Source organism: Armigeres subalbatus, chromosome 3 (assembly GCF_024139115.2).
Source record: "Armigeres subalbatus isolate Guangzhou_Male chromosome 3, GZ_Asu_2, whole genome shotgun sequence".
NCBI classification, from domain to species: Eukaryota; Metazoa; Arthropoda; class Insecta; order Diptera; family Culicidae; genus Armigeres; species Armigeres subalbatus.
Genome location: NC_085141.1, coordinates 138701643 through 138712471, shown reverse-complemented (window position 1 = coordinate 138712471; position 10829 = coordinate 138701643). Strand labels below are relative to the sequence as shown.

Sequence of the window (10829 nt, the reverse complement as noted above, 5' to 3'; positions counted from 1 at the left end):
TGAGTGTTTCATTTATAAGAATCTCACACTCTCGACTTCATAGACTGAACACAATTGGGATTATCCTACGGGTAGAGTGACGTGAGATTGCACGAATGAAGTGAACTGAGAATAATCGTGGTTATTCGGAAAACCATGTTCAAGCATAATTTGCCATAATTCATTCCGTTTCACTGAATCGTACACCGCCTTGAAATCAATATACAGATGATGTGTCTGCAAGTTGTACTCCTGGAAATAATCAAGGATTTGTTTCAGGGTAAACATTTGATCCGTCGTTGATCGGCCCTCACGAAAACCTGCTAGGTATTCGCCGACTAAGGACTCTTCAAGCGGTCTCAATCTGTTGATTTGAATACGGGACATCATTTTGTACGTCGGATTAAGGAGGGTTATACCTCGATAATTGGCGCATTCCAGTCTGTGCTCTATCTTGAAGAGAGGGCAAATGAGGCCGTCCATCCAGCTAGCAGACAATTCCTCGTCTTCCCATATTTCCAACATAATATGATGCAGAACTTCATAAAGCTGCTCACAGCCATGTTTGAGAAGTTCAGCCGGGCGCTGGTTCTTACCCGCAGCCTTAGGGGCAAGCCAGAGTGAACGCGACGTGCGATGCGATAATGATTGTTATTCTTTTACGTGAGTCGCGTTGCACCGCACGTCGCGTTTACTCTGGCTTGCACCTTATTGTTTTTCAGCTCTTATCCATCGTCGCTAATATATATTCTGTTCACCGATTCACCGTCACTTCCACTATTTAACAAAGTCTCAAAGTGTTGTTTACACCTGGCAGCCACTTCGGTTTTATCTGTCAGCAAATTCCCTTCTTCTGTCTCCGCCATTGACAGACTCATAAAATCTACATTCTGCTCCATTTTTTCCGGAGCCTCGTTACTCACTTGTTCTCCATTGTTACAGTTCAGAAATTGAGCCACATTATTCTGTTCAGCTGTGTGGAATTAGTTAGCGTGCAATTGGAAAGACTAGATTATATAAACACAAAACAAACACAGCCATCCCTATGCTGGGTTGAAAACAAACGCCACCGGTAAATTATATTGCCGATGGGTGACGTGTCGTGTCATCTGCAGCGAATTTCCGGCCGGGAGAGAAAAAGCTGAAAAAAAATGAGAGAAGTAAAAAAGCCATCGCAGTGAACGGTCGCGATACCGCGTGTGTCTGTGTGCTCTGAAGCCGAGTGATCAGCCGACAAGAAGGAATCGGCCTATTAAAATCGGAATCTTGTTCCTGCATGTTGAATATTCGCCGAAACGAGCCTGGATTATTCCCCGAAACGTTTGTCACGTCGGCGTCACTGGCGACACCATCGGCATACGTGCCAAACGAGGAGATTACGCATAAAGAACCTTGTAAGCACGGTGTTTCGATCAGCGCCATTCAACACGTCACAAATCGTAAGTAATACGATCAACCATGAGGCTCATTGATGACAACAATTTTCACATGCCAGGTATCGCTGTAGCCACCTCCGCGAATCGCAAACTGCTCCGTCACCATCCGCAACGGTGTAGAACAAGGAAATTCCGCGTAAAAGATCAACCTTACTTTAAACCGTAAGTAATACATCGTGAAACCAAAGCTCATTGGATGACAACAATTCGCACACGACAGGTATTGCTGTATTGCTTCCGTAAGCCACGAACTAACCCGACGTTATCCGCAACGGTTCCGCGCCGAGAGGGTCTGCACGAAAGAGACACGGAAAGGCCATTCCTAAGAGGGTGTCTTCGGATTAAACAACCCCGAGAAAGGGTAAGCTCGTGGCAACATAAGATTCGAGGCAGCATCTAATAGAAATGTCCTCGATAGGGTTTTGTTTTGCACCTACAGATCCGTCGACACGGTGGTCTCCGAGGCCAACGATTGCCTGGCCGGCTGCGAATCGAACGGGTACGGAACGGGACGGCTGGAGAGAGTCTCTACCACGCGTGGCGGTGATTGGGAGTGGCACAAGCTGCGGCTCTGACTAGGGGCGACCGACGACCGGTAGCAATTGGGGCAAGCAGATACCCAAAGGCAACCGAATGACAAGGCGCACGGCACGACGCGTCACCAGAGCAACGCTGCTTATCTGTGGTTTGTGTTAACAACGGTCGATGAGCAAAACCACTAGATTAAGTTCTATCCTCAATGTTAAGATGTTTCAAATTGAGATAGGGAGAGTTAGGCTTTTTGCTAGCACGAATAAAAGTCTTGTATAATGCCTTGTATTTTGGGTTGCGCTTAATTTCAATTTGGGTCCCCGGCCTCACAGAGAGGACGAGTTGAAAGATTAAGGGAACATCATCCCAAGCAACCAGAAGTTCGGATAAGAAGGGCTATTTTGGCTTAATCAGCTCACATTTTAAGTATTTTTTTGTATGGTGGGAGCGTAAAAGTGAACTTTAAAGTTCCGTTAAGGATGCTTGGAGATTGATGTGAACCATAGTGAACCAATTAGTTCGGTTAAGAGTAAACTTAAGTAAAATCTGAACTTCTGGTTGCTTGGGATATTCTTTCTTCTTCCTGCGGTGGGTTCGTTTTTCGGCTGCTCTTGCTTCCTTGCGCCGATCTCTATTCGATCGGTTACCTGACACCAACATCCGGCTTCTGACAACGTTCTTCTCGTCTGTAACTCTCTGATACTCCACATCGAACCAACCCGTCCTGGATTGCCTATGTGCAGTGCCTACCACTTCTCGTGCTGTTGTGCTCACCGCTCCATGGATCGACTCCCAAAGATCGTTGATGTTGTCGCTAACGTTGATTGCACTTATCCGTTCGTTGTGCTTCTGGCGGTATACTCAGCCGATACTCTTTCTGTCGACAATCGCTGGTTGTTGTAACGCATCGTTCGCCCTGATCTTTCGTTCTATACAGTTGACAACCGTGATCGTCACTTGTCATAAGACGAGTTTGTACCATCCCATTTAATTCCACCACTTGATTGTACCTTGACAGATACGTATTTCGACATCAACATGATCGTGATCGTATTTTACTGACAACGAGGTAGTGGTCAGAGTCAATGTTCGGAACTCTGAATGTCCGCACATCGATAACATCCGAGAAATGGTCTATCTGGTTCCAAGTTTCACCATTTGAGAGTCTCCAGGTGTGCTTTCGGATATTCTTTCATGCAAAATAGGTGCTAATGATGACCATTCCTCTGGTAGCAGCGAAATTTACTAGCCGTTGTCATTGGTAACGGAGTGAAGGCTCTCCCTAATAATGGGACGGAAAAAGTCCTGAGCGTTAGCGTCTCCGATAACAATTTTCACGTCATGCTTTGGGCACTCTCCACAGGCTTTATCAAGACATGCATAAAACGTGTCCTTCACGTCGTCGGATTTATCGTTCGCTAAGGGTTTCCACCGTGTCACTCGCTTCATCTGCTTGCCCATCACTACAAAACCATCTCCATGCTCTGCTTTTCTGCCGCTGCTGTGATAGATGTTATATTTGAATGCAGTGTTGGTCGTGGGATCTAGAGATGTCATAAAATCTCGATTAATCGATCATCACAACGATTAATCGATTAATGCAGGTTCATTTAGGGTCCTGACATTCCAGGTACCGAGTTTATAAAAATAGTCCTTATTTCGTTGCCGGATCGGTTGCCAAAAATAACGTTCTCTTTTTCTTCTATTTCCATTTTTCGTGGTATATGAGAGGCTTCAGTAAGCTATCTTACCGGGGTCGCGTTACCTACATCGCGCTGGTGCGGCTGTCACCTTAGGTATAGCTGACGCGATACAGCATTTCGTTAATCAGCCGCTGGGTACCAGGCAGACGCTGTTTGAGGCGCACCTCCTGGTGAACAGTTGCTCGAGGCGTACCTTCTCACTCTAGCTGATGTCAGAAGGACAACACTGCCCAGGCTGCACTACCAGCTAAGTACACAACCCTTAGCTGGCGGTCTTTTGTCATCGGACGACCCGTGGAAGCGTGAGATAGGAACTTGTGGGGACCAGAGCTCTGTTGGGCGCTCCTTACTTGATTATTATTATTTATTCAGACTAAGGCCGAAGTGGCCTGTGCGGTATATAAGAGTCTTCTCCATTCGGCTCGGTCCATGGCTACACGTCGCCAACCACGCAGTCTACGGAGGGTCCGTAAGTCATCTTCCACCTGATCGATCCACCTTGCCCGCTGCGCACCTCACCTTCTTGTGCCCGTCGGATCGTTGTCGAGAACCATTTTCACCGGGTTACTGTCCGACATTCTGGCTACGTGCCCGGCCCACCGCAGTCGTCCGATTTTCGAGGTGTGAACGATGGATGGTTCTCCCAGCAGCTGATGCAATTCGTGGTTCATTCGCCTCCTCCACGTACCGTCCGCCATCTGCACCCCACCATAGATGGTACGCAGCACTTTCCTTTCGAAAACTCCAAGTGCGCGTTGGTCCTCCACGAGCATCGTCCAGGTCTCGTGTCCGTAGAGGACTACCGGTCTAATGAGCGTTTTGTAGATTGTCAGTTTGGTACGGCGGCGAACTCTATTCGATCGGAGCGTCTTGCGGAGTCCAAAATACGTACGATTTCCAGCCACTATGCGTCTCCGAATTTCTCTGCTGGTGTCATTTTCGGCAGTCACCAGTGAGCCCAAGTACACAAATTCTTCTATCACCTCGATTTCGTCACCACCGATGCAAACTCGCGGTGGGTGGCTCACATTGTCGTCTCTTGAACCTCTTCCTATCATGTACTTTGTCTTCGACGTGTTGATGACTAGTCCGATCCGCTTAGCTTCCCTCTTCTGTCTGATGTAGGCTTCCTCCATCTTATCAAAGTTACGTGCCATAATATCTATGTCGTCGGCGAAGCCAAATAGCTGGACGGACTTATTGAAAATTGTACCACTCGTGTTAATCCCTGCTCTTCGTATTACCCCTTCCAAAGAGATGTTGAATAGCAGACACGAAAGACCATCACCTTGCCGTAACCCTCTGCGGGTTTCGAAGGGACTCGAGAATGCCCCTGAAACTCGAACTACGCACATCACCCGATCCATCGTCGCTTTGATCAACCGTGTCAGTTTATACGGAAAACCGTGTTCGTGCATTAGCTGCCATAGCTGGTCCCGATCGATTGCATCATATGCGGTTTTGGAATCGATGAATAGATGATGTGTGGGCACGTTGTATTCGCGGCATTTCTGCAGTACTTGGCGAATGGCGAACACCTGGTCCGTGGTGGAGCGTTCGCCCATAAAACCCGCCTGGTACTGCCCCACGAACTCCCTTGCAGTTGGTGCTAGTCGACGGCATAAAATTTGGGAGAGTACCTTGTAGGCGGCGTTCAGCAATGTGATTGCGCGGTAATTGCTACAATCCAGCTTATCGCCCTTTTTGTAGATGGGACACACGACACCTTCCATCCACTCCTGTGGCAAAACTTCCTCCTCCCAAATCATGGTAATGACCCAGTGCAGCGCTCTAGCCAGTGCCTCACCACCGTGTTTAAATAGCTCTCCTGGTAGTTGGCCAACCCCAGGGGCTTTGTTGTTCTTCAGCCGGTCAATCTCCTCCTGGATTTCCTGGAGATCCGGAGCCGGCAAAATTATTTCCTGCGTGCGTTCTCCCAGGTCCATCACCATACCGCCATCTTCGTCTGCCACATCGTCATTCAGGTGTTCTTCGTAGTGCTGCCGCCACCTTTGGTTCACCTCACTTGATGTCAACCCATTATTTTGCAGCCCAACAAGGTTATAATAGAAAATTATTTAGCTCTTTTTAGTGGAATGTTTTCACTGTCATAAGACGAGTTTAGTACAATTCCATTTAATTCCACCACCGACTAAGTCGAGTCAAGTACGTTATTTATTGGAAGCTTTTCTATTCCCGCCATTGCATGAGTACTAGGGTGTCCCAAAATTGGACCAAGTCTGGGATTTTGGGGGCTCAACCTTCAAATGAAAGCTTAGGGTATAACAAAAGAAAAATTGTTCTACGACAACTCTGGGAAATGACGTTTAGGGGTGGCCCCGACGCGTTTTATGAAAAAAGTGCATTTTTTATAGGTAACATCGAAAATACCGGTATTTCGGAAAGAAATTTGATGAAACCCATCCATTTTATATTTTTTACATTTAACTTAGGGTCTATACTTTATGGTAAAACTTTGATACCGCATGTTTCAGCTCTATATATTTTTCACTGATGCTTTAAATGCCCAAAAATGATGAATTTTTCTTAATATTTTTTTATTATTGCATCCAAAACGGGTATCCATCATAATGCTTTCGAAACTAGATATACATAGAAAGATGGGGAATTTTATGACGAATATTTTGCTAAAAATAGCAACCTTCTATCTCTATCCGTTTAAAAGTTATTCACGATTTACTGCAGCTTGGAAAAAGACTTTTTGAAATTTCGGATCATAATACCTGGATCATGTTTAAGTAAAGAAACGCCTACTTTTCCATACCAACCAAATGAGTGCTTTAATAACCAATATAGCATTCATATGAGTTGCATAAAATTGATTTTAATACTTATTTGAGTGTTATAATGGAAACCCAACGATGGACCAGCAGTAACATGACTGACTACAAATTGTTCAGTTAGCTGGGTGAGTACTCAAATAGATTGATGAATATGGTTTCAAAACTACCCATAGGTAGGTTCAGCTATCGTTTCATGGTTTGGTGAGCTGTGCAATGTTTCACGATAACATGGAAATTAATTGTTTTCTGACCAACTTGATTTTTTAACCAGCACGATCATGTGAAGTTAATCCGGCTGGATCATTTTGGTCCCGATTTATCGATGCAATCAATTTATCATTGTATTCAGTATTGGTAGGCAAAATAGTTCGTAATTAGTGTAGATTTTTCTTATTTCCAGAGATTCCGTAGATGGTAGATGCCAAATATTTCAATATGCATTATAAAATAATAATGATAATAGTAATTTGTGTAGTTGCAAAAAGATGATTTAATCAGCATGGTTGTACGTTTATCCAACGAGGCTTGCCGAATGAGATAAATACTATGAGTGCTGATAAAATCGAGTTTTGCAATTAGTTGCACACACTATTTTTTGCAATGGCGTAAAATGAGCTTCAATATGGCGTAAAATATGACAAATCGATATCAAAATGATCTAGTTGGATTTGCTTAACATGATCGTTCTTGCAAAAAATCAAGATGGTCACAAAACAACTAATTTCCATGTTATCGAGAAACATTGCACAGCTCGACAAACCATGACACGAAAACTGAACCTACCTATGGGTAGTTTTGAAACCATATTCATCAATCTATTTGAGCACTCACCCAGACTAACTGAACAATTTGTAGTCAGTCATGTTACTGCTGGTCCATCGTTGGGTTTCCATTATAACACTCAAATAAGTATTAAAATCAATTTTATGCAAATCATATGAATACTATATTGGTTATTAAAGCGCTCATTTGGTTGGTATGGAAAAGTAGGCGTTTTTTTACTTAAACATGATCCAGGTATTATGATCCGAAATTTCAAAAAGTCTTTTTCCAAGCTGCAGTAAATCGTGAATAACTTTTAAACGGATAGAGATAGGAGGTTGCTATTTTTAGCAAAATATTCGTTATAAAATTCCCCACCTTTCTATGTATATCTAGTTTCGAAAGCATTATGATGGATACCCGTTTTGGATGCATTAATAAAAAAAATATTAAGAAAAATTCATCATTTTTGGGCATTTAAAGCATCAGTGAAAAATATATAGAGCTAAAACATGCGGTATCAAAGTTTTACCATAAAGTATAGACCCTAAGTTAAATGTAAAAAATATAAAATGGATGGGTTTCATCGAATTTCTTTCCGATATACCGGTATTTTCGATGTTACCTATAAAAAATGCACTTTTTTCATAAAACGCGTCGGGGCCACCCCTAAACGTCATTTCCCAGAGTTCTCGTAGAACAATTTTTCTTTTGTTTTACCCTAAGCTTTCATTTGAAGGTTGAGCCCCCAAAATCCCAGACTTTGTCCAATTTTGGGACACCCTAATACGTATACAACCCGAAAACATCCTAGACCGGACCGAGAATCGAACTCGCCATCTCCAAATTGGCAATCCTACGCCTTTGCTCGCAAGGCTACTGGAGACCCACTTATATCGTATATCGGTCGAAATACGTATATGTAAAAGTGTTAAATTGTAATTAAATGGAATTTTACTAAACTCGTCTTATATGACAGTGAAGGTAGAATAGCCATTCCATTTCCAGATATAGTTTTAATTGACCCATCTATGTCCGTTAGTTCCTTCAAACCACTGAACAAGTCACGTCAGATAAAAAAAAAGTTTTGGATTTGCATAATTTTTTCCGGTAAAATTTCCTAACAAAACAAGCAATCCTTACCGCTTCAATAATTTTCGATAATAGATTACAGAAGATTACAAAAACCACAAAGGAAATATTAATTTAGTGCATCACGCAAAAATAATGTAGTTTTGAACTTCCTTCTTCTCGACCACTTGGTGACTTGGTCACGCTCAGAGGCGCGGCCACGTTCCGAGACTTGAGTTGGACAAAAATAGATTATCAAATCTATAATAAAATCTATAAAATGACTTTAAAGAGATACTATCTGACTTCAAGAGATTCCTCAGATAGGCTATGAAACTTCCTTTGATTATCAAGACAATCATTACATTCCCAGAGTTTATAGAGCATCTTTAACGAATTTCCAGAAGTGATGTATTTCCGTCAATTCGATAAAATATTTAATGGTTTCAAGCCAATATCACTAACTTTTAGGAATTCGAACCATTAGCAGTCTTCAGAAACATCGCTTATGATCGTACAAGAATCTTTCGAGGTGTTACAAGCATTCACAGTTTAATTAATTTTGATTCAAAATAACAATAAGATCAACTGAATGTTTTGTTTATTTGCATGCTCCAAATAAGTGCATGGAAATATATTTAAAATCACAACATATTTTTATCTGTAAGGTAAATCACTACTTGGGCCTATATATGGACCCGATTCCCGGCTCACTGGACAGAAAACTAATGATTTATACTGTTTGGAAGCCGTTAGTTAATAATTATAAATAGTCTCCCATTTATCTCGCACAATATTTAATATTTTTTAATCATTTATTTTACTCCTAATTGACCCAATTATAGAAAATAAAAATGTATACATATTAGCATTAGCATTGAGCATTTCGCACAAATTCGTAGGTGGTACAAGCCAAGACTATTGTATGACAGTTCCACATATGTTGATTTGGGACTAATCACTATATCTTAGATGGAAGTAATCCATTCTCCAAAAGTCTAGATCTGTCCTGGCCACGTCCTTGCGAATTCTGAGGAAGGGGAAGGATGGTTAGTTGGATACCTACTTAAGAAAGATGCAGAGAAATCTATGACCTCTCATTGGTGCCACGAGAGGTTTTCGGATTGTGTGGAAGGTTATAATAGTAGGAATCATTTCGGTAGAACGTGAAACACAGAAAGAACTAAGATAGAAATACAAAGTAGGAAAGGGACGAGCCTGGATTTGAACCCACGACCTCCTGCTTATAAGACAGAAGCGGCAGCCACTAAACCACCGAGCTCGTCGTAGAAAATAAAAATGTAAACATATCTATAGATATCAAACATTCGCTCTTCTTTGCAACACCACTGAGCCGGAGTGAATCTTTCCACTTTTACAAAACGCTATCATCAAATAAACATCTACCTGAAAATCGTCACACTGCTCGATACAATTATTGCTAGAAGCTGTTAATCACCACACAATAATGCTATTTTAACTCACGCACTTCAATCCTTCCTATTTGTTTGTATCACTAACACTTATATAAACATATTAGAATACATTTAAAACTGTATCCTCAATCCGAACAAAAAATCACCTCGGCCCAAGAACTTCTAGCTGCATCGTGGTACCTAAAGGCCAGGAGCCGACGCCCGGCATACTGGTGGAGTGCCGAAATTGCTGCCTTACGATCAGCCTGCCTTAAGGCTACTAAGCAAGGGTGGCTGGGTGGCGCGGCTACAAAGCATGCTGAGGGTGGCTGGGTTCGATTCCCGGTGCCGGTATAGGCAATTTTCGGATTGTAAATTGTCTCGACTTCCCTGGGCATAAAAGTATTATCGTGCTAGCATCATGATGTACAAATGCAAAAATGGTAACCTGGCTTAGAAACTTCGCAGTTAATAACTTTGGAATTGCTTAATGAACACTAAGCTGCGAGGCGGCTTTGTTCCAGTGTGGGGATGTAATGCCAATAAGAAGAAGAAGAAGATGAAGAAGGCTAGACGTAGGACGCAACGAGCTCGCACTGAGGAGGAAAGAGCAGCTCGCCGTGAAGTGTTCCGAGCTGCGAGATTGGCCCTTAACAAGGCCATCAAGAGCAGCAAGAGAGCGTGCATCGACAACCTGTGTGAGGGTGCCAACAAAAGATATTTTAGTTATTAGATAAAGATTGTCGCTGTCGTCGCTGTCCGGAACATCTTTTGCTGGCGAGGATAGGGGAGCTAAATGTCAAAGAAGGAAAATCCATACGATTTGACGGACATTTTCCGGACAGCAGAACAAAGGGAACCGAAGCGACAATCTTTATCTAGTAACTAAAATATCTTTTGTGCCAACTCGAATCCGTGGGGCGACGCCTACAGGATCGTTATGGCCAAGACCAAAAGGGGCTCTACACCCCCGAATGGTCACCGGACCGGTTGGCGAGGATTATCGAAGTACTATTCCCGTCCCGAGCCATAAGTCCCTGGCCTCCTGCACTGCAAGGTGCTGGGAGTGTGGCCGAAATGGTGGCTCCGGTGACGAATGAAGAGTTACTCGCAGTGGCTAGTACCCTG

At 43.0% G+C, this 10829-nt stretch overlaps 1 long non-coding RNA gene across 1 annotated transcript; it reads left to right on the top strand.

Moving 5' to 3' along the window:
• The first annotated feature begins 1296 nt into the window (after positions 1 to 1296).
• On the top strand, positions 1297 to 2138 carry LOC134226711 (uncharacterized). Its single transcript, XR_009983543.1, has 4 exons — positions 1297 to 1418; positions 1475 to 1577; positions 1636 to 1776; positions 1834 to 2138. It is a non-coding gene; the product is annotated as an uncharacterized LOC134226711 (long non-coding RNA).
• Positions 2139 to 10829: the final 8691 nt, after the last annotated feature.